At 45.6% G+C, this 24,430-nt stretch overlaps 1 protein-coding gene across 23 annotated transcripts in view; it reads right to left on the bottom strand.

The window, feature by feature from the left end:
* LOC140388298 (contactin-4-like) overlaps positions 1–24,430 on the bottom strand; it is a 3,617,424-nt gene that overhangs the window by 3,252,763 nt on the left and 340,231 nt on the right. For 9 of the 23 annotated variants that reach the window (XM_072472202.1, XM_072472205.1, XM_072472203.1 and 6 more), the window contains exons 1-2: positions 15,025–15,396; positions 8,891–9,033 (exon numbers count right to left, since the gene is read on the bottom strand). The exons of 3 other annotated variants lie outside the window; for them this stretch is intronic. The gene's annotated coding sequence lies outside the window, so the exon portion shown is untranslated. Of the gene's footprint in view, positions 1–8,890; positions 9,034–15,024; positions 15,398–24,430 lie in introns of those variants that run through there. 11 more of the 23 variants (XM_072472219.1, XM_072472224.1, XM_072472225.1 and 8 more) reach the window with 6 other exon arrangements.

The following is a 24,430-nucleotide window of genomic DNA, read 5'->3' as shown; positions in this document are numbered from 1 at the left end:
GGTTGTTGTGATGGGGGACTTTAACTTCCCCAATATTGACTGGGACTCACTTAGGGCTAGGGGCTTGGACGGGGCAGAGTTTGTCAGGAGCATCTAGGAGGGCTTCTTAAAACAATATGTAGATAGTCCAACTAGGGAAGGGGCTGTACTGGACCTGGTATTGGGGAATGAGCCCGGCCAGGTGGCAGAACTTCCAGTAGGGAAGCATTTTGGGAACAGTGACCACAATTCAGTAAGTTTTAAAGTGCTGGTGGGCAAGGATAAGAGTGGTCCTAGGATGAATGTGCTAAATTGGGGGAAGGCTAGTTATAACAATATTAGGCGGGAACTGAAGAACCTAGATTGGGGGCAGATGTTTGAGGGTAAGTCAACATCTGGCATGTGGGAGGCTTTCAAATGTCAGTTGAAAGGAATTCAGGACCGACATGGTCCTGTGAGTTAGAAGGATAAATATAGTAAATTTCGGGTACCTTGGATAACGAGAAATATTGTAGGCCTCGTCAAAAAGAAAAAGGAGGCATTTGTCAGGGCTAGAAGGCTGGGAAAAGACAAAGACCGAGTGGAATATAAGGGAAGTAGGAAAGAATTTAAGCAAGGAGTCAGGAAGGCTAAAAGGGGTCACAAAAAGTAATTGGCAAATAGGGTTAAGGAAAATCACAAGGCTTTTACACGTACATAAAAAGCAAGAGGGTAGCCAGGGAAAGGGTTGACCCACTGAAGGACAGGGGAGGGAATCTATGTGTGGAGCCAGAGGAAATGGGTGAAGTACTAAATGAATACTTTGCATCAGTATTCACCAAAGATAAGGAATTGGTGGATGCTGAGTCTGGAGAAGAGTGTGTAGATAGCCCGTGTCACATTGAGGTCCAAAAAGACGAGGTGTTGAGCGTCTTGAAAAATATTAAGGTGGTTAAGTCCCCAGGGTCTGATGGGATCTACCCCAGAATACTGAAGGAGGCTAGAGAGGAAATTGCTGAGGCCTTGACAGAAATCTTTGTATCATCACTGTCTTCAGGTGATTCCCAGAGGACTGGAGAATAGCCAATGTTGTTCCTTTATTTAAGAAGGGTAGCAAGGATAATCCAGGGAGCTACAGGCCGATGAGCCTTACGCCAGTGGTAGGGAAATTAATGGAGAGAATTCTTCGAGACAGGATCTACTCTCATTTGGAAGCAAGTGGCCATATTAGCGAGAGGCAGCACAGTTTTGTGAAGGGGAGGTCGTGTCTCACTAACTTGATAGAGTTTTTCGCGGAGGTCACAAAGATGATTGATGCAGGTAGGGCAGTGGATGTTGTCTATATGGACTTCAGTAAGGCCTTTGACAAGGTCCCTCATGGCAGACTGGTACAAAAGGTGAAGTCACACAGGATCAGAGGTGAGCTGGCAAGGTAGATACAGAACTGGCTAGGTCATAGAAGGCAGAGTGTAGCAATGGAAGGGTGCTTTTCTGATTGAAGGGCTGTGATTAGTGGTGTTCGGCAGGGTTCAGTGCTGGGACCATTGCTGTTCGTAGTATATATAAATGATTTTGAGTAAAATGTAACTGGTCTGATTAGTAAGTTTGCAGACACAACGGTTGGTGGAATTGCGGATAGCGATGAGGACTGTCCGAGGATACAGCAGGATTTAGATCATTTGGAGACTTGGGCGGAAAGATGGCAAATGGAGATTAATCCGGACAAATGAGAGGTAATGCATTTTGGAAGGTCTAATACAGGGAGGGAACACACAGTGAATGGTAGAACCCTCAAGAGTATTGACAGTGAGAGAGATCTAGGTGTACAGGTCCACAGGTCACTGAACGTGGCAACACAGGTGGAGAAGGTAGTCAAGAAGGCATACGGCATGCTTGCCTTCATTGGCCGGGGCATTGAATTATGTTGCAGCTGGATAGAACCTTCGATAGGCCACACTTGGAGTATAGTGTCCAATACCAGAAGGATTGGAGGCTTTGGAGAGGGTGCAGAAGATATTTACCAGGATGTTGCCTGGTATAGAGGGCATTAGCTATGAGGAGAGGTTGAATAAACTTGTTTTTTTCTCACTGGAACAACGGAGGTTGAGGGGCGACCTGATAGAGGTCTACAAAATCATGAGGGGCATAGACAGAGTGGATAGTCAGAGGCTTTTCCCCAGGGTAGAGGGTCAATTACCAGGGGGCATCGATTTAAGGTGCAAGGGTCAAGGTTTAGAGGAGATGTAAGAGGTAAGTTTTTTACACAGAGGGTAGTGGGTGCCTGGAACTCGCTGTCAGAGGAGGTGGTGGAAGCAGGGACAATAATAACATTTAAGGGGCGTCTTGACAAATATATGAATAGGATAGGAATAGAGGGATACGGACCCAGGAAGTGTAGAAGATTTTAGTTTAGATGGGCATCATGGCTGGCGCAGGCTTGGAGGGCAGAAGGGCCTGTTCCTGTGCTGTACTTTTCTTTGTACTTTGTGCAACTCATCTTCATGTCTCTGCAAAGCCTGTCCACCATCTACACGGCACAAGTCAAGAGTGTGATGGAATACTCTCCACGTGCCTGGTTTAGCTCCAACAACACTCAAGAAGCTCGACACCATCCAGGACTAAACAGCCCACTTGATTGCCATCTCAACCACAAACATTCGCTGCCTCCACTATCAATACACAGTGCCAACATCTACAAGATACACTGCAAGAACTTACAGACGCTCCTTAGACAGGACCAACCAAATCCACATCCATTACCATCTTGAAGGACAAAGGCAACAGACAGATGGGAACACCACTGCCTAGAAGTTGCCCTTCTAGGCATGTACTATCCTGACTTGGAATTACATTGCCACCCCTTCACTGTCGCTGAGTCAAAATCCTGGAACATCCTTTCAGACAGCGGTATCGTAGATTCCCTGCAGTGCAGAAGGAGGCCATTTGGCCCATCGAGTCTGCACCAACCCTTTGAAAGAGCAATCTACCCACGTCCACTCCGTCCTACCCCTGTAGCCCCATAACCTTATCTGCACATCTCTGGTCACTAAGCGGAAATTTATCATGGACAATCCACCTAACCCGCACACCTTTGGACTGTGGGAGGAAACCGGATCACCCGGAGGAAACCACGGGGAGAAAGAGCAAAGTCCAGACAGACAGTGACCCAAGGCCAGAATTGAACCCGGGTCCCTGGCGCCATGGGGGAGCAGTGCTAATCACCGTGCCAGCACTGCAGAAATTCAAGAAGACAGCTCACCACCATCTTCTCAAGGGCAATAAATATTGGTCTCGCCAGGAGCACCCACATCCCATAAATCACTTTAAAAATGCCGCTGAACGTAAAGGCTAAAGATGATTATTGTTCATTGTGGAGATTGCAACAAAAATGTGTTTCCTGCACGTTGCATTTTATTCAATCAACAAATTTGCTGTCAGACCATTTGGATCATGCTCTTCTGCTCCAAATAATAATTTAACTTATGTTGAATTTCCATTATGCTGTGGAGAGACTGATTCATACACTTATGCTGCATCGGAAGTGGTGCCACCCAGTTTATATTTAATTTTATGTTGCTGCAACTAAAGGAGAAAAAGAAGAGATAGCGGAAATGTGATTACATGTCCGTAAAAATTAACTCCAAGAAGGAATAGGAACAGAGGGAAAACAAACAAGATAATGTGATTCCGATATTTAAAAACCAGAGATAATGCAAGACCTGGGAACTACAAGCCAATTAGCTTATCATTGGTGGTGGGAAATGCAATGGAATCCTTACTTAAACATATAATTTTTAAAAATCTAGACACTTAAATCATAATCAAGAGTAATCAACACGAATTCCAAAAGAGGTCATGCTTGACAATTTTATTGAACAATTTGAAACAATAACAAAAAGGGCAAGACAAGGTTAACACAATAGGCATTTGGATTTTTTAAAAAACCTTGAAGGAGCGCAAAATAGATGCCGTGGTAAGGTCAAAACTGGGGATTCTGGGTAAAAGTAGTAGAAAGGATAGCAAGTTGGCTTCAAAAGCAGGTAATGGATTTTGGGATTAGAAGTAGTTTCTCAGATTACCAAATCGTGAGAAGTGGTGTTCTAGAAGGATCAATGCTCAGATCGCTCTTCACCACTTACAAGAACAATTATGATGTGGAGATGCCGGCGTTGGACTGGAGTGAGCACAGTAAGACGTCTGACAACACCAGGTTAAAGTCCAACAGGTTTGTTTCAAATCACTAGCTTTCGGAGCACTGCTCCTTTCTCAGGTGAATGAAGAGGTGGGTTCCAGAAACATATATATAGACAAAGTCAATGATGCAAGACGATACTTTGAATGCGAGCATTTGCAGGTAATTAAGTCTTTACAGATCCAGAGAAAGGGGTAATCCCAGGTTAAAGAGGTGTGAATTGTCTCAAGCCAGGACAGTTGGTAGGATTTTGCAAGCCCAGGCCAGCCCAGAACAATTATGACTAGGACGTTATAAGTACAATTTCAAAATTTGTCGATATCACCAAATTTTCTATGATTTCTATGAAACTGCAGGGTATACTTTTCACAGAACTATTACTGTTATATGACAAAAAAACAGGAAGCCACTAATAATCTTGTAAAATAGGCATATAATCGGCAAATTAACTGCAATATATTTAAGTCTGAGGTGGAACAGCTCGGCAGGAGGCAAGAAGGCCATGTATACTCCTGCTCCTAATTCATATGTCCTTGGAAAATACAGGTCGAAATAGGCTAGTGGAACAGAGAGAGGCCTGGGGTGCAGGTTTAAAGATCATTCAAAATAGCACGGCAGTGGATGAGGTCATAAAAATGCAAACAGCACTGGGTTTTATTTCTGGGAGGAGAAAATTGAAAAAGAATGTTAAAGTTGTATAGAAGTTTGGTGAAAACATATCGAGTACTGTGAGCAATGTTAGCCTCCATGTTGTAAAAAGGATGTAGAAGTACTGCAAAACATGCAAAAGAAAACACTGGAATCATTTTCAGAGGATCAGAGGTGCTCCAGGAGTAAATATTGGAGGCATGAGTAAAACATTCAGGACGTCAACAACTCATAACTTCTTGCAGAATCAGAAGAGGCCCTACAGGATATCATTGATCAAGTAAAACCTAAAAGTGTAGAATATGGCTTGAGCGTGAAGACAAAAACAATGGTAGTTATAAGGAATATATTAGAAGAAGCTAGAGAGGAGACCAAAATGGATGGTGCCACATTAATTGATGGGAACCAAAGGAGAAATGTGAAAGTCCAGGTCACCAGTTCCACTTGCTTCAGCGAGTTGCAAATGTCTGTCATGGCCTAACATTACACCCAAATTCTTCTGAAGCGTTAGTGTCAGACTTGTTGTGGGAGCTTATCATCTGCCTTCAGAGGTGATTGGCCTCCTGCAAGCTGAACTTCTCTGCTATTTCCCACTTTCTGTGGAGCTACAGGTCTATGGTATAGCAGACTGCTGCTGGCCATCTTGGTCTTCATCTGAGATCCAATCTAAGGACTAGTAAGCAGCAGCCATGCTGATCAAATAACTAGAGCTCCAAAGCACAGACAAGACCTCCAAACTTCCCCGTGTAAATGACACCTCCAAAATGTATGATGAGCATTTTTCCCGGAGCAGATCAGAACACAATTATGAGGAGTGATCACTTTTACTTTTTATATTTCTCGGAGATTGCTTCATCCTCTTTCACTTGTGTGTATTCGCCATGTTTACCCCAGAAAGTTTCAGGGAGTCCAAGAAACCATGGGTCCAAAGGTACATCCATGTTAATATGGCCCTATTGAGTGATTAATATATGCTGAATAACAATCCAATTCTCCCAAGGGGTTGACTCACACACAAGGTAATCCATGGCAGTGATATGCAGAGTATAAACAAATACATCGAAACAGGAAAGAGGCCATTTAGCTCCTCAAGTCTGTTCCACCTTTTAATGAGATCATGGCTAATCAGTGACCTAATTCTACATACCCACTTTTGCTCCATATTACTTAATGCCTTTGAGTAACAAAACTCCATCAATCTTAGATTTAAAGTTGGCAAATGGTCCAACACCAATTATCATTTGCAGAAGAGTGTGCTCAATATCTGCCACATTTTACGTGTAGAAATGTTTTCTGATGTCGGTCCTGAAAGGTTTGGTTGTACATTTTGCATGATGCGACCGAGACCTAGACCTTCCCAAACAGGAGAAATAGGTTATTTCTATCTAGCTTATCTGCTCCCCTTAATATCTTAAGGTCGCACTATGAGGGGGACATGATGGTACTGCGGTTAGCACTGCTGCCTCACAGTACCAGGAACCCGGGTTCAATTCCGGCCTTGGGTGTCTGTGTGGCATTTGCACCTTCTCCCCATGTCTGCATGTGTTTCCTCCGGGTGCTCCGGTTTCCTCCCACAGTGCAAAGATGTACGTGTTAGGTGGATTCACAAGTATAGATGGAGTGCCCTTTCAGAGGATCAGTGGGCCTCAATGGGCCAAATGGCCTTCTAGTAAGTATTCTATGATATCTTGAAAACGTCAATCAAACCACCCTTTAATCCTCTAAATTCTCAGAAATACAACCATCTCCTATAGCCTTGTGTAATCTCTATTAACTTTGTAGTTTAAATACCATTCTGGTGAATCTACATTGCCGTCGCATCAAGGCCAATATGTTCTTTGTGACGTGTAGTACCTAGAAAATGGGTGACAGGTTTAGATAAAGGATCTGGATTGGCGCAGGCTGGGAAGGCCGAAGGGCCTGTTCCTGTGCTGTAATTTTCTTTGTTCTTTGTTCTCGAACTGCTTACAGCACTCCAGGTGTCGTCTAATCTTCATATTCCTGTAGCATACCTTCAAACCCTTTCTCCAGATACAAATTCTGATTATTTTCTTTACCTAGTCATTATTTTAATGACTGACATATCTGGACCCCAACTTTCTTTTGGACTTCCACTATTTCTCACTTTTCACCATTTAGAAAGTGTCCTGCTGTTTTTAGGTCCAAATTGGATGAACTCTCATTTGCGTGCATGGAAATTGATGGGAGTCACAGTGGCACAGTGGTTTGCACTGCTGCCTCACAGTGCCAAGGAACTGGATTTGATTCTGACCTTAGGTGACTGTTTGTGTGGAGTTTGCACGTTTTCCCTGTGTCTATGTGGGTTTCCTCCAGGTGCTCCGGCTTCATCCCACAGTCCAAAGATATACAGGTTAGGTGGATTGGGCAAGCTATATTTGCTCATAGTGTCCAAAATGTTAGGTGGGGTTATGGGGATAGGGCAGGAGCCTAGGTCGGTGCTCTTTCGCAGGATCAGTGCAAACGTGACGGGACAAATGGCCTCCTTCTGCACTGTAGGGATTCTAAGATCTGCTCTAGTTTTGTCTATTCACCAAATCTATCAATATCTCTTGGTAATGTTCTTATTCCATCTGCACAGCTTCTAATACCACCTCTCTGTTGAAGTCAGCAGATTGCAGCTGACATTCTGACAGCCTGTCAATTTTGTCAATTTTAACCCATGCCAAACTCAGCTGCTTTATTTGTACATGAAAATTCAACCTGAAATTAATTCTTGGGATACGCAGATGCTTAATACATCAGTCATACACCCAACTGCCTTAAAGGCTATTGGAAGTGGTAAGCCAAATTAAAATAAACAGGTTAGTGACTCTGTTCAGATTAGAGACAGAGGAATACCCCCAGACAACATTAATTGCCATTTTCTTTCAAGAGTAGCCATTTCCAGATAAAATCCTTTCAAAATGGCTGGTGGGAGGTGGTTCAGAAACAGCCCTCAGTAAGCCTGACAAATAAATTAAAAATGGCATTAGAACACAGTTGAACATAATATGAAAATATCAAATTTCCCATGACATGGGATTTGGCAGATTGGAGAGACATGAAGATAAACCGAAAAGTACAAACCTAAAATTGAACAAAGCAGACATTAAATGAGAAAAGACAAGTGGGAGAAAAGTCACATGGATTACTCAAGCAGAATAATTTCCCTAACTGTGCCCAGGAGAAATAAAGACAAATAACAATAATGGAAAGAGTCAGATAAAAGATAACTTAAAAGTAATTCATCCCCAGGCTTTCAACAAAATAATAAGAAGGAGGTTGATGGAAAGGAAACAGAACCTAAAGAAAAAGAGGAACCAGAAAGAAAATGGAAAATGCAACGTGACATGAAGAAAGATTAACATCGGAATGTGAGGAGGCTGAAAACACAGTTCTAGGAATATTGAGAAGATCTTCAGTCACAGATCCTTGTTTTGTTATGCTCGTGACGTAGCATAAGCTGCTTCCTTGATGTGCACTCTGACAAAGGAAGGTTCAGACTTGGAGATAGCTTTAACACGTTTATTAAACTGTTAACAATTCTCCTACTTGGATTCGACTCTACTGTTAATCCTGCTATAGCTACTCAGACTGACAAACCAGTCTGCTACAATCCACGTGGTGTGTGTGTTGTGTTTCAAATCAACCCTGTGTACACACTGAGTGTCTCCACTGGAAAGAGACTGAGCATGTGTGCTGTGTCCTTATATATGGGTTGGTGTAATGCCCTCCTGTGGTAGTGTCACCGCTGTGTGTATCTTGAATGCCCATTGGTCGTGTCCCATCTTACTGACCGATTGGTTGACTGTCTGTGTGTCATGTTTCTGGTGCTACCTCTAGTGTCTAGCTAGGTGTAGTGTATATACATTAACCCTTTGTGTACTTAGTGATGTATATCACCACAATCCTGTGAAAGAGATTTCAGAAATCAGATAATATTTCTGGTGAAAATATCGCAACATTCATGAGAGGAACAAAAACCAATTCAAAATAGAAATCTGTCCCAAGGACAGAAACAAGTTCAAACAATACTCAGGTCGTTACATGAAGTTGGCAGGCAATCATTTGTACAGACGTGCTTTGACTTACAGAGGGCATAATTCTCCAACTCGCGCTGCCAGTAGCCTCACCAGTTTCTGCTGAGGCGGAGAATCCAGCGTCGGGGAGAAAACGGCGCCAATCTCCGAATCCCTGGCCCGCCTGCTGGCGTCGGTATTGAGGTTTACGTCCGCCTGCCAGTAGGTGGATGCAAATAGGTCATTGAGTCTTCCAACTTTACTTTCAGTCATTCCGGGCCCGCGTGATTCTCCGGTCCTCTGGGCAAGGAATCATGTGGCGATAATTACTACTGGGTGGGACAAGTGTGGCCCTGAAGTGTTTTTTATCTGATTTACTGAAATATCTTTCACAGGACCTGTGAGTCCATCTGCCCAGCTGGCACTGCCAAGGTGCCTGGATGGCACTGCCGAGCCAGCAGGAGCACTGCCTGGGTGCTAGGGTGGCAGTGCAAGGGTATCCAAGTGTGGGTGGTACTGCCAAGGGCCAGGGAGCCAGGTCCATGAAATGAGGGTGGAGGGGGGATTATAGGTGGGGGAGTGCAGGGCAGGTAAGCCGGGCCTCGGGAGGTTGGGTGGGTAATGGGTGGAGGTCCTCAAAGGGAGGGGGTGCTGTAACGGGGCTTTGGGGGACTGAAGAGGGGGGCACCCCAGGGATCCCTTAGCCGGATGCCCTCACTTGGGAGGTGTGGGGTAGTGTCCATGTATGGGGGGGGGGTGTGGCAACTCCCATGGGTGGCGGCGGGTGTGGGGGACCCACAAGCTCCCTTTGAAAGTGGTGGCCCGATTTCTGAGTTCAGCTCCCCAGTGCTAAAAAAAAATTCTAAGCGTGCGATTCTCCGGAAAAAATTTCCAAGTGCTGTAGCAAGCGGGAATTGCCACAAATCCTCTGGGTTCCGCCCAGCGAGGCCAGCAGCACTATTCAATGTTAATTAGTCCACTTAACGAGGCCTCGCGAGCTTCTCGTCCTGAATGTCGGCTCGCCAGCTGATTTGCCGGGACCGCGCTTATCATCCCCCCGTCAACAACGTCGAGCAGCACTTGGGCTGCACTTGCTCAGCCAACCCCAGCCAGCTCGCAACAATGGCGCCGAGGAGACCGGCCCCAAGATTCGGGGATGCTGACCTGTGGAGGCTCCTGGACGCGGTGGAGGCCAGGAGGGATGTCCTGTTCCCCCAAGGGTCCCGGAGGGTGAGCCAAAAGGCAGCCAGCGCTGTCTGGGACAAGGTGGTGGCAGCAGTCAGCTCGGGAAATGTGACCAGGAAGACTGGCCTCCAGTGTCGAAAAAAGGTCAACGACCTATACTGAGCAGCACGAGTGAGTAGACAACAATGCCCCACCCGCCAACCGCCAAGGGAGCATCTCCCCAGGTGACCTCAACCCTCCCCCATCTCCCTCCCCCATCAGCACTCCCTCCACCCACCCCTTCAAACCCCCCTCCACCCTAACCCTCCATTCACAGCCCCCCCACCAGCCCCCCAGAACTGTGAACCATGCGTGTGGCTAATGATGCCCTTTCTGTGTCTCTTCAGGAAAAGCTCTCCCTTAATTGGGGGAGAGGCCCCATACGGGCGGTGGGGAGCCGGACTGGAGAATCCTCATCTCGTTCGAGGAGCAGGCCTTGGGGGTGACTGGTGCGGCTGAGGACAGGGTGGTCACCAACGCAGAGGCTTGCGGATGCCGCAGAGGTGAGGAACCACCGGGCTCCATATGGAGGACCTGTCAAATGTGAGTGGTGATTGCCTTACTGACTGACCCATCCCTCCCACTGAACACATGTCCATTCTCCTGCAGGTCCAGTGGCCAACAGCGCCGGCCCATCCCAGGAGGCACCCTCTCCTGACTTCAGGGATAACGCCCCAGAGGAGAGCTCCGAGGATGCAACTGTTATAGTCGCGGCACAGCTGTCATCCCAACCCTCCACCAGTGCAGATAGACACACCTCGTGGGAAGTTTTAGTGGTCAGGCTTCTGGAACACAATCTGGTGAGCACTACACTGTTTCTGATCTACATCTCGTGGAGGCAGGAACCCCCAGGAGAGACAGCAGTTGGAGGTCTGCTGGATCCCTGGACACAGCTGGGTCCCAGCCTGATGCTGAGCCTCTGGTACAGAGTTATCCAGAGCTGATGGGGACCAACCTGAACGTTCAAAGGCAGATGTCAGCGTCACTCCAGCAGATCCATGGCTGATTGGAGGAACCCAGGGTGCAGGAGATGGCGCCGGTAATGAGTGGCATGGAGCCTACACTGCTAGGGTGGCGACCGCAGTGGACAGCCTGATGCATGACATCGGCACCACGAGTGAAGGTGTCAAAGGCATTGCGCAGTCAGTAACGGCCATGGCTGAGGGTCTCGGTTGTATATCTGCCTCATTGGGGGATGTCACTCAGTACCAGGCCGACCTTGATGGGTTCTGCGGGACATGTCCTGCTCTTGGATGGGAATGGCCGAGGCACTGTGGAGCTTGTCCGAGTCGCAGGTGGGCATGGCTGAGGCCCTGCAGAGAATGGTCCAGTCCCTGGGGAATGTGATCCAGTCACTGAGGATCATCGCCGAGGACGTTGACACAATGGTGTGGACTATGGGGAACCACCAGGGCTGGCAGAGCTAGATGATGCAGGGGCAGCCAAGGCCCAAACCAGCTGCCCCTCTGTCCCAAGGTGAACCCCAGGGCCCTAGGGACACTGACTGGGAGGAGGGGCACTGAGTGCCAACCCGGGCCCGTCCCACTGGGTGGTGACGGTGGCCACCAGCACTCACAAGTTCCACCCTTCTGATGAGGCCGCGCCTCGGGGTAGCATACGGGACAGGGCGGCACAGCTGTGCATGTGCTGTCGACAAGTGAGCGAGACTCTCCAGCCCCCAGAGGACACCCGCCATGGGCATCGAAGGCCCCGGGACGAGATAAGCATCTTACTGTCTCCACCTCAGATGTATAACCTGAGAAAACACTGAGACGTAGTGGTAGAGCTAGGGGGGCCAGACACATTGAGCAACACTGAGAGCACTGGGGGAGGGGAGAGGAGTTAGGTAGGGGGTGGGGAGGGGGTGGGGTTGAGGGCCGGGGTGGTTGCGGGGGGGCACGATCATCCTAATTGTCACCGGGTCTGTTCCACTGCAGGAGACATGATTGCCTCCAAAGAAAAATTGTGGACCATTGGAATAGCACCATCTGCATCAGTATAATAGGCAATGTATGGTAAGTGAGAAAGCGCTGTGCTTTTCTGATCAACCAGCTAAGTGAATGTCAACATACTATGGCCCCACTTCAACCAACAATGGCTTGATCAAATAGGACTGTGGTTTCACTTCAAGACTCACAACAAATGTAACGTTGCAAAAGGCAAAGGAGTGGGTCAGAATTCTCCATTTCAGAGACTAAGTGCTGATGCCAGGACTGAATCATATGAATTTCACAGCCCCAAAGGTGGCGCCAGTCCTGTAGTGATTTGGGGCATCCTAATGGGCGAGCACAGGCACCATGTGGAACTCCAACAAAGGCTGGCGTGTGATTCGCCATGGTTGGGATTAGCACTCGAGAGAGACTGAGAAGCAGGAGCTGCATGTCAGCATTCTACTCCCCACACAGCCTCATCCCAGCCAAGTAGATGGCAGTGATTGCGCTGGAACACACCTATCCCGTTGATGGGACAGCGGACGCCAGAGGGTACCTGGGCACCCATACAACACGAGGTGCCAAGTTTACAATGAGCAGTCAGTGGCGTGCGCAGCCACATGGCTGCCTTACAGGCTGTCGCAATGGTGGTCCATGCCTGACCACTGCAACCCACGACCCACTTCCTGACTGCCCCCCACTACTCCCCCCGGGCTCTGGCAGATGCCCCTTGCCTATGACACAACTATCAGCTCACTATAGCGATGTTGGACAGTTTTTGTACTCCCTTTCTCTCCCTCAGCAGCCACAGCACCTGTTTCCCCATTTTAAATACCACAAGTGAATCTCGCCGTCGATAATTCCTCCTGGCAGAGGTGGAGCACTGCAGGGGGCCCGGAAATTGTCAGGTCAGGTCCGTTAATGATATGCCAATGGTGTTTACTGTGCAATTTGCATGCTCACGCCAGTATGGGGCATGAAATGCATTCACGCTGCTGTCGAGGCACTGGAGCATGGCATCCGTCGGGCGCCCAGCACGGCCTCGTTTTCGTCTCACGCGCGATTCTCCGCCCAATCGTGTTTCACGATTTCAGCATCACTAGACGGAGAATTCCACCCATCATGTAGCTAAGTATCCCAAAGAACTTCACATAGAAACAGGTATCAAGCGGCAATAAAGGAAAAGTGAAGGGAGAGAAGCAAAGGTGGTCAAAAAAAATAAAGGCTTTGAGGAGGATTTTTAAGAAGAGTTGAGGGGTGATGGGTTGGAGAGATTTCTAAATGTAGGATCAAATTGTAAAGCGATTCTGCCACTGAAGGTGATGAAGAGGCAGGAGTTGTTCAACAGAGGCTGGATCTAGAAGAGCAGGGTTATAGTTCAACTGTAATTGAAATCAAGAGATCAGTTTAGAAAGCATTGGAGTCATTGGCCATTTGTGGAAGGTACGTGAGAGTGGAAATGTGCAACTTTTGTAAATAAGTTTTGGTAGTCCTTTTGATGGGTAAGATGTTGTTTGGAAGTTCAAGATCAAACAGGACTTTGAGGTTGTGCACAGTCAGCTTCAGCCTGAGTGAGAATCTGAGAATGGGAATGGATTCAAGGGCTTCAATGCAGAATATTTTAAGGATTAATGGTGAAACAAAATGGAGTGCTTAACCTTGTCAAATGACAGAAAGAGGGCGATATAGCATGACGGTGCACCGTGGTTGCACTCAAAAAGGAAATTTTGATGTGTTTGGTGGGCTCAGAGCTATGGGCAAAATGGAAACCAATGCTAATGATTTTAAACATGGAGCAAAGGGGAAGTTGAGCTGGAGTAGACTGAGATCCTCAGTAAGGACGGGGTGGGATTTTTGAAGCGGAAAATGGCAACAGCAGAAATGAAAAGAAGCTACTAGAATCATAGAACCATAGAATTCCTACAGAGCAGAAGGAAGCCATTCGGCCCATCAAGTCTGCACCGACCCTCTGAAAGAGCATCCTTACCTAGGCCTACCAACAGCTCTATCCCCATAACTCCCGAACCCCAGATAACCTACACATCTTTGGAAACTAAGGAGAAATTTAGCCATTGATGGTGTCTGTAAAAATTAGGTCAAGGAGAGAGAGATCTGTGATATTTAATTGTCTGTTGGGATCAAAATTCAGATGGTAGAAACACTTCAAAATAATAAATGATCTGATTTTAAGGGAAGACAAGGTCAGTGTTCTAACAGAAGATTTCACCAGCTAGAAACAGCATTTCATAAACACAACACCTTTGAGAGGAAGGTTTTAAACACTGTTCCATGTCAGCTTCAAAATAAAACGCAGCGGAAACAGAAAGCCCAGTTACTTATCATAAAAGCTTCATTATATAAAACAATCTAAACAAGCTATTAAACAATTTAAACATGCTACTCTTATTGCCGGATTTAATTGTGTCCTGAAGGGTGAACTATGGTTATAACATTAAACACATTGCATTATAATCATTACTCAAAACCAACTCCAATATTTGATGCCACAATGGCTTTCAACCACACGTTTGATTATCATTCCAGACTGGAAGTCATCCAAATTCACGTCAGTTTTAACCAGCAGCATTGTTTTAAAACTTGGAAATGCGAGGTAGAGTTTATAGATTGTCTACAAGTGATACTTATAAATCTCTCATGAAAATTCCTACAAATTCTCATCAAAGCATCAGCAACTTTAATACAACGGGTTGAAAAGATATTCAGGAGCATGGTTTTTTGATCCCAGTGGAGGCAATAAGGTTTGAAAAGAAATTCAAACTGCCAGTTAATAGCTGAAATTGCTAACTCAACAAGCTGTCATGCAAGGTTGCCGACCTGAAATATTAACTTTGTTTCTCTTCACAGATTTTGCCTGATTTTTCCAGCATTTTGTGTTCTTATTTCAGATTTTCAACATCTGCAGTATTTTCCTTTTGTGCACAGCAAGCTTTCACTTCTTAAGACTTTTACTGCAACAAATGACTAAAAATACTGTCAATGAAATATTATTTTTATAGGCAACTAATCTTTTAAACTACAAAAAGGAACATACTTATTGTATACTTATCACACATCACACTCTCCACAGAATTACAATCCTTACAGCAAACAGTCCAGAGTCACGTCCAGCTGCCAATGGTTTTACATTTTCCCATTTCACTGAATAGTAACTTCAAAGAGCTTTCCCTCAGTTTTCAGAGTGTTTTCAGAGAACTTTCCAAATCCACTACTAATAGTAATGCCTGCTCCAAAGATTCTTCCTCCCATTGGTCATGCCAGGATGAATCTGCTAGATTCCTTAAATGGCTGCACAGAGTGCATCCCTTCAGCTAGAAACCATCTCCCTGCCGGACATGGCTTTGGTATCTCGTAAAGAACCTGTCGCCTCTTCTCTCTGCTGATCACACCAACTGCTGCTCTTTTGCTCTCTCTCTTTTCTCTTGTGCACGAAAAGCTTGGAGCTGGCAGGTCTATTTACTATCAACACAGATGCACTTGCCCTTTGTTCCCATGTGCGAGAATTTTGCAATTTGCTCAGCTACTCCCTTGACTAAGCCAGGCTTGTTGTCAGGAAGAATTCATTTGAATCTAAGTTTAAAGACCAAACATAATAATCTTATAACCCTCAGAGTGATACAGTTGTGATAGGTAATTGCATTCATTTTCTTCTATATGGTCTTAATTCTGGAGTGAATATACCTGTTGCTGTTTGTCTTGCGACAGCAGCAAAAGTACTTTCGTCTTAGTATTCTTCTGCAACGTTTATTTCAACCCATCAATTTATGTCATCAAGTTACTTGAATGTGCTGTGCCATCAACTCATCATAAACATACTTATTTGTGTTGTGTGTGATGGGACCAAGAAGGTGCCCCACTGAAATCAGCAGATAGTGAGGTACTCACGGACAGGACTTAACAGATGATCTGGTCGGATGAACATCACTATGAGCTATACTCCTGTGAGGCTGACATCTCCCAGTCTGCATTTAATGCTCTCCCGCAGTTTTCTTTTATGATTGGATTGGACACATAACCCTCAACAATTGAGCTGGAAAAGGTAATTGACTGCTGAGCAAGCAGAATAGAAACTAGCCAGGATAGAATTCCAGCCAAACCACTTAAGCACACTAAGTCTCATCTACTGCCACATCTTATGATCTGCTACTTCTCTGTTGGAGGGCAAGTTTTTTAAAAAAAATTTGAGTATTTGGTAACTAATTAAACATAATAACTGAATTATAATTTAGAGGGATAACTAAGCCAGAGATCGGAGAGTATTATAGTTAGCTATCGCATTTCTATTAGAAATCTAGTGCTAGGAAACAGATAGTTGACAGTAACTTTGAAATTTTTATAAAAATATTTTTTTAAAAAGACAAATTTTAATTTTAATTTTAATTAATTGACGCAATATCAGTTAGAGGGGTGCTGTGCTCTGACTGTGAGATGTGGCAGGTCCGGGAGGCTTCCAGCATCCCGGATGGCTTCATCTGCCGAAAGTGCACCCAACTGGAGCTCCTCACAGACCGCATGGTTCGGTTGGAGCAGCAATTGGATGCACTTAGGAGCATGCAGGTGGCGGAAAGCGTCATAGATCACAGTTATGTAAATGTGGTCACACCCAAGGTGCAGGCAGAGAAATGGGTGACCACCAGAAAGGGCAGGCAGTCAGTGCAGGAATCCCCTGTGGTTGTCCCCCTCTCGAACAGATATACCCCTTTGGATACTGTCGGGGGGGATAGCCTATCAGGGGAAAACAGCAGCAGCCAGAGCAGTGGCACCACGGCTGGCTCTGATGTTCAGAAGGGAGGGTCAAAGCGCAGAAGAGTAATAGTAATAGGGGACTCTATAGTCAGGGGCACAGATAGGCGCTTCTGTGGATGTGAAAGAGACTCCAGGATGGTATGTTGCCTCCCTGGTGCCAGGGTCCAGGATGTCTCCGAACGGGTAGAGGGAATCCTGAAGGGGGAGGGCAAACAGGCAGAGGTCGTTGTACATATTGGTACTAACGACATAGGCAGGAAGGGGCATGAGGTCCTGCAGCAGGAGTTCAGGTAGCTAGGCAGAAAGTTAAAAGACAGGACCTCGAGGGTTGTAATCTCGGGATTACTCCCTGTGCCACGTGCCAGTGAGGCTAGAAATAGGAAGATAGAACAGATAAACACGTGGCTAAACAGCTGGTGTATGAGGGAGGGTTTCCATTATCTGGACCACTGGGAGCTCTTCCGGGGCAGGTGTGACCTGTATAAGAAGGGCGGGTTGCATCTAAACCGGAGAGGCATAAATATCCTGGCCGCGAGGTTTGCTAGTGTCACACGGGAGGGTATAAACTAGTATGGCAGGGGGGTGGGCACGGGAGCAATAGGTCAGAAGGTGAGAGCATTGAGGGAGAACTAGGGAATAGGGACAGTGTGGCTCTGAGGCAGAGCAGACGGGGAGAAGCTGCTGAACATAGCGGGTCTGGTGGCCTGAAGTGCATATGTTTTAATGCAAGGAGCATTACGGGTAAGGCAGATGAACTTAGAGCTTGGATTAGTACTTGGAACTATGATGTTGTTGCCATTACAGAGACCTGGTTGAGGGAAGGGCAGGATTGGCAGCTAAACGTTCCAGGATTTAGATGTTTCAGGCGGGATAGAGGGGGATGTAAAAGGGGAGGCGGAGTTGCGCTACTTGTTCGGGAGAATATCACAGCTGTACTGCGAGAGGACACCTCAGAGGGCAGTGAGGCTATATGGGTAGAGATCAGGAATAAGAAGGGTGCAGTCACAATGTTGGGGGTATACTACAGGCCTCCCAACAGCCAGCGGGAGATAGAGGAGCAGATAGGTAGACAGATTTTGGAAAAGAGTAAAAACAACAGGGTTGTGGTGATGGGAGACTTCAACTTCCCCAACATTGACTGGGACTCACTTAGTGCCAGGGGCTTAGACGGGGCGGAGTTTGTAAGGAGCATCCAGGAGGGCTTCTTAAAATAATATGTAGACAGTCCAACTAGGGAAGGGGCGGTACTGGACCTGGTATTGGGGAATGAGCCCGGCCAGGTGGTAGATGTTTCAGTAGGGGAGCATTTCGGTAACAGTGACCACAATTCAGTAAGTTTTAAAGTACTGGTGGACAAGGATAAGAGTGGTCCGAGGATGAATGTGCTAAATTGGGGAAGGCTAATTATAACAATATTAGGCGGGAACTGAAGAACATAGATTGGGGGCGGATGTTTGAGGGCAAATCAACATCTGACACGTGGGAGGCTTTCAAGTGGCAGTTGAAAGGAATACAGGACCGGCATGTTCCTGTGAGGAAGAAAGATAAGTACGGCAATTTTCGGGAACCTTGGATGACGAGTGATATTGTAGGCCTCGTCAAAAAGAAAAAGGAGGCATTTGTCAGGGCTAAAAGGCTGGGAACAGACGAAGCCTGCGTGGAATATAAGGAAAGTAGGAAGGAACTTAAGCAAGGAGTCAGGAGGGCTAGAAGGGGTCACGAAAAGTCATTGGCAAATAGGGTTAAGGAAAATCCCAAGGCTTTTTACACGTACATAAAAAGCAAGAGGGTAGCCAGGGAAAGGGTTGGCCCACTGAAGGATAGGCAAGGGAATCTATGTGTGGAGCCAGAGGAAATGGGCGAGGTACTAAATGAATACTTTGCATCAGTATTCACCAAAGAGAAGGAATTGGTAGATGTTGAGTCTGGAGAAGGGGGTGTCGATAGCCTGGGTCACATTGTGATCCAAAAAGACGAGGTGTTGGGTGTCTTAAAAAATATTAAGGTAGATAAGTCCCCAGGGCCTGATGGGATCTACCCCAGAATACTGAAGGAGGCTGGAGAGGAAATTGCTGAGGCCTTGACAGAAATCTTTGGATCCTCGCTGTCTTCAGGTGATGTCCCGAAGGCCTGGAGAATAGCCAATGTTGTTCCTCTGTTTAAGAAGGGTAGCAAGGATAATCCCGGGAACTACAGGCCGGTGAGCCTTACTTCAGTGGTAGGGAAATTACTGGAGAGAAGTCTTCGACACAGGATCTACTCCCATTTGGAAGCACATGGACGTATTAGTGAGAGGCAGCGCGGTTTTGTGAAGGGGAGGTCATGTCTCACTAACTTGATTGAGTTTTTCGAGGAGGTCACTAAGATGATTGATGCAGGTAGGGCAGTAGATGTTGTCTATATGGACTTCAGTAAGGCCTTTGACAAGGTCCCTCATGGTCGACTAGTACAAAACGTGAAGTCACACGGGATCAGGGGTGAGCTGGCAAGGTGGATACAGAACTGGCTAGGCCATAGAAGGCAGAGAGTAGCAATGGAGGGATGCTTTTCTAATTGGAGGGCTGTGACCAGTGGTGCTCCACAGGGATCAGTGCTGGGACCTTTGCTCTTTGTAGTATATATAAATGATTTGGTGGAAAATGTAACTGGTCTGATTAGTAAGTTTGCAGACGACACAAAGGTTGGTGGAATTGCGGATAGCGATGAGGACTGTCGGAGGATACAGCAGGATTTAGATTGTCTGGAGACTTGGGCGGAGAGATGGCAGATGGAGTTTAATCCGGACAAATGTGAGGTAATGCATTTTGGAAGGTCTAATGCAGGTTGGGAATATACAGTGAATGGTAGAACCCTCAAGAGTATTGAAAGTCAAAGAGATCTAGGAGTACAGGTCCACAGGTCATTGAAAGGGGCAACACAGGTGGAGAAGGTAGTCAAGAAGGCATACGACATGCTTGCCTTCATTGGCCGGGGCATTGAGTATAAGAATTGGCAAGTCATGTTGCAGCTGTATAGAACCTTAGTTAGGCCACACTTGGAGTATAGTGTTCAATTCTGGTCGCCACACTACCAGAACGATGTGGAGGCTTTAGAGAGGGTGCAGAAGAGATTTACCAGAATGTTGCCTGGTATGGAGGGCATTAGCTATGAGGAGCGATTGAATAAACTCGGTTTGTTCTCACTGGAACGAAGGAGGTTGAGGGGAGACCTGATAGAGGTATACAAAATTATGAGGGGCATAGACAGAGTGGATAGTCAGAGGCTTTTCCCCAGGGTAGAGGGGTCAATTACTAGGGGGCATAGGTTTAAGGTGAGAGGGGCAAGGTTTAGAGTAGATGTACGAGGCAAGTTTTTTACGCAGAGGGTAGTGGGTGCCTGGAACTTGCTACCGGAGGAGGTAGTGGAAGCAGGGACGATAGGTATATTTAAGGGGCATCTTGACAAATATATGAATAGGATGGGAATAGAAGGATACGGACCCAGGAAGTGTAGAAGATTGTAGTTTAGTCGGGCAGCATGGTCGGCACGGGCTTGGAGGGCCGAAGGGCCTGTTCCTGTGCTGTACATTTCTTTGTTCTTTGTTCCAATTCCACAGGACATGTGCGATCCAAAAATCATCACATTAAGCAATAGCAAAGGCAACAGAGGAAAGTTCAGCAACTACAGGGGGATCTCATTCTTCAGCATTACAGGATGGCCTGAAAATGTCATGCTTTAAAGACTCCATCAATGTGTGGACCAAGTAAATCCAGAAGCATTGTGTGGATTCTGTGCAAGCAAATCTACACTGATTGTTTGCCAGCTACAAGTGAAGTGTAGGGAATAGGCTTTACCTCTCTAATTCACTTTATTGTTCTCACAAAGATATTCAACACTGTCAGTCAAAGTTTACATGTTTTTTGAAGGAAATTGGCTGTCTACCAAAGTTCCTTAGTCTCCTTTGATGGCAACTCGCACTGTGCTGTATAGGTTGACATCTTCACTTCTGATAATTTCAGGGTGAGGGATAGAGTGAAACAGGGTTGTGTCCTAGCCCGCCCCCTTTGTTTGGTGTTTTCTCCTCCATGCCCCTGACCTTTGCCGTCCCCTCAGAATTGGAATGGTTTACCTGCAAACCAGGTGAGATAGCAAACTCCACAAGCAATCCTTCCTGAAAGTGAGGACAAAAATACAGCAGGTCTTGATTGGAGAACTCGTCTATGCTAGTGAACTTGTACCAATCACTCAAATGGATTCTCAACTACAAAGCCTCATGGATTGTCTCTCCCATTCTACTAACTTGCTGTCCCTTACTATAGACATTAAAATACAGGTGGTTATGGGACAGGGTGTCACCTCTCTGCCTTCAATCACGCTATACAAGACTCTGCTAGAAAATCTAATTTGGCTACCTTGGGTACGTGGTGGAAATCTGACTCTTAATAGGGGCACAGAGAAAACAGTGGCCCACTCACGAAAAAAGCATGGAAAAATAACAAGCTGACTCTTGGCACCAAGGTATTGGACGGGATTTTGTGGACGTGCTGCGCTCGAGTGAACATAACATGGCCGGTAGGTCCCGGGAGAGGCCTTCATGCCTCGCGGGATCTACCCAGGTCCCGCGATGCGTTGGAATCTGAAGCACTTGAGGGAATGTACCAAACGGCATGCACCTACGTAAGGTTTAAACCTACTTAGGCATGCTAATTCTAGTGTTGGCTAAACCAGCGAGAAACTCCCCAGGGCCCAAAAAAGTGACTATGAGTGTCATTGAATAGCGGTGGGAAATTCGTTGGCAGAGCCGAAGGGAAACTCCCAGAAAAACCTGCCACAAATGAATTTTTTCCATTAAATTCTGCCCATCACGTTTGCTCAGCACGTTTTTGACGACATTCAACTGCCAAAAAATGATTTTAAAATTTCATGTTTGATGCTTTTGGTGCATTGTCGGCATTTCAAAATGGACAAAATCACAAATGCATCAGTTTCCTCAAAGGCAAATCTTCCAGCATGCTGGAACATATCAGAAAAGACTTCACTGGCTTGGGCACATTTGCAGGATTGAATTCAAAAGTATCCTCAAGGGTATTTGGTGTAGGGAAGTAGCCAGAGCATCTGTAGAATGTCCCATACTCTGCTTCAAGAATGCTTTCAAGTGTGACATAAAAGTCAAATTCAACAATTTTCACACAGGGGAAACACTATCCAACAACAGACAGAAATTGCAACATTACCCGTGCGCTCTTGTGCAACACCATGATGGTCAATGGCTGCAGGCACAACACGAAAAACTGCAACCCATAATGACACCTGATAACCATCTCATATGTGGCGCTAAAAGCAGAAGCTGCCTGTCATGGATTGGTCTCTTTCAACCATTGCCAAAAGTGCACCATTAAAATCGCCAATGGATTTGCTGCATGTCCATCATCTTGTAGAGATGAAAGGATGCCATCCTTACCAAAACACACATATATGCCACTGGGTGGATTCAGTTTTTATTGTATCATATTCGGTAAGGTTAGTATAGAACGCCTGACAAGAGCACACCAGACTGATATTCTTACTGGTCTAAAATCCAAAAGATTTGTCTTAGCAAACTAGTTCTTAAAGCTTGCAAGCTCAAACGATGCATATATGTCTTGCAATTTCAATGTTTGCAGATAACAGAAAGCATGGACATATTGTGACCTCTGAGAAGGACAGTAATAGACTTCAGAGTACAGAGACAGGCTAGTAAAATTGGCAAACACATATAGAAGATAACATTTAACACATGGAAGTTTTAAGTGATACATTATAGTAGAAAGAAGGAGAGACAATTTAAAATGAAGGAGGGGTGGCACAGTGGTTAGCATTGCTGCCTACGACGCTGAGACCCGGGTTCGAATCCCGGCCCTGGGTCACCATCCATGTGGAGTTTGCACATTCTCCCCATGTCTGCGTGGGTTTCACCCCCACAACCCAAAAATGTGCAAAGGTAAGTGGATTGACCATGCTAAATTGCCCCTTAATTCGAAAAAAAAATAATTGTGAACTCTAAATTTATTTTAAAAAATTTTAAATGAAGGCCACAATTCTAGAGGGGTAGAGGCATAGGCAGGACATATCAAGGGCATATGTTCACAAATTGTTGAAAATAGCAGGTAAGTTGAGAAAGTGGTTAATAAGGCAGAGGGATCCAGGACGTTATTGATAGAGGCATGGAGTACAAAAACAAGGGCGTCACAGTGAAAGTTATAAAACACTGGTCCAGCCTCGACTGGAGTATTGTGTTCAATTCCGGGCATCACATTTTGGGAAAGATGTGAAGACTATAAATTGCAGAAAAGATTTACATAATTGCTCCAGTTATGAGGACTTCAGTTATGTGGATAGATGGGAAAATGACTGGGCTTCTTAGAGAAAGAATGATTGAGAGAACATTTGAAGGAGGTGTTCAAAATAATAAGGGATCAAGGCAGAGTGATAGAGAGAAAAGGTCCTTTTGTTGAGAACCAGAAGACATCCATTTGAGATAATTGATAAAAGAACCCAGAGTGATTTGAGGAAACGATTTTTATGGATTACGTTGTGAGCGCCGAGAATGCATTACTTAAGAGTGTGGAGGCAAATTCAGTCAGGGATTTCAAAAGGGAATTGGATAAGCAACTCAAGAGAAAAGACATTCAGAGTTACAGGGAAAGGGCGGAAACTGAGTTACTCTTGCAGAACCAGCATGGACACTACTGGGCAAATGGCCTCCTTCCGCACTATAACAATTCTATAATTCCATGTCTCAATAGACAAAGGAGACTGTAGTTCCCAATTTGAATCCTAAAATGATCATTATTCTCAGAATTTTCACCGTAGAAACTCTCCCATTAACAGTTGACCATTCCCCTCACACTTTCTTACAAATAGTGTGTGAGGGAGGGGTGGGGGGGGGGGGGGGTGGGAGAGCGTCTATGAATTATGCAATCTATTTTATTTCGGGTTGATTTTCACATGTTGGAAGAAATTACAGGTCAAATGGGAATTCTCTTGTGACTGGATCCTTAAAGGATTCTCCATAAGGGAGAAAGTTGCACATGCAAGAAACAGAAGCAGATTATTCTGACTCGCTTAACTAGTCTGCTATTCAATTAGATCATGGTTGATATGTACCTCAACTGCCTTAGGTCTGTATCTCATGACAACCTTATTTAATAAAATTCTATTGACCTCAGAAATGAAAAATTCAATTGTCTCAGCATCCACAATCATTTGGGAAAAAGAATTCCAGATACTGCCTTGTAAGTGAAATGTGTTTCCCCTGGTTTCACTCTCGAATGTCCAGGCCCAATATTAATTTTGTGCCCGCTTGTTCTGAATTGCCCACCAGATGAAATAGCTTATTCAAATCTACCCTACTGAATCCCTTAATCATTTTAACTACTGTGATTAGATCATACAGCAATCTTGAAGCTTAAGATAGACAAGACAAGCCAGGTTTATGCAATCTGTTCTCATAAATTAACCCTTCAATCACTGGCAACATCTGTTGTATCTGTCTTCAGCCCTGGTAACTTCTGGTAAATCAGTCGCATCAGATGTCAAACCAGCAGCATTGCCAACTTTAATATCCTAATCTAAATGGACCAGACTTTATAAATCCCATTTCATGGTAATGCATTGTGCTGTGATCCTTTGCTCACAGCCGACCCTGTCAGGCTTTCTTGCTCATTCTGCAGAAT

The sequence above is a fragment of the Scyliorhinus torazame genome, chromosome 13 (assembly GCF_047496885.1).
Source record: "Scyliorhinus torazame isolate Kashiwa2021f chromosome 13, sScyTor2.1, whole genome shotgun sequence".
NCBI lineage: Eukaryota > Metazoa > Chordata > Chondrichthyes > Carcharhiniformes > Scyliorhinidae > Scyliorhinus > Scyliorhinus torazame.
This window is presented reverse-complemented; position numbering and strand designations above follow the sequence as displayed.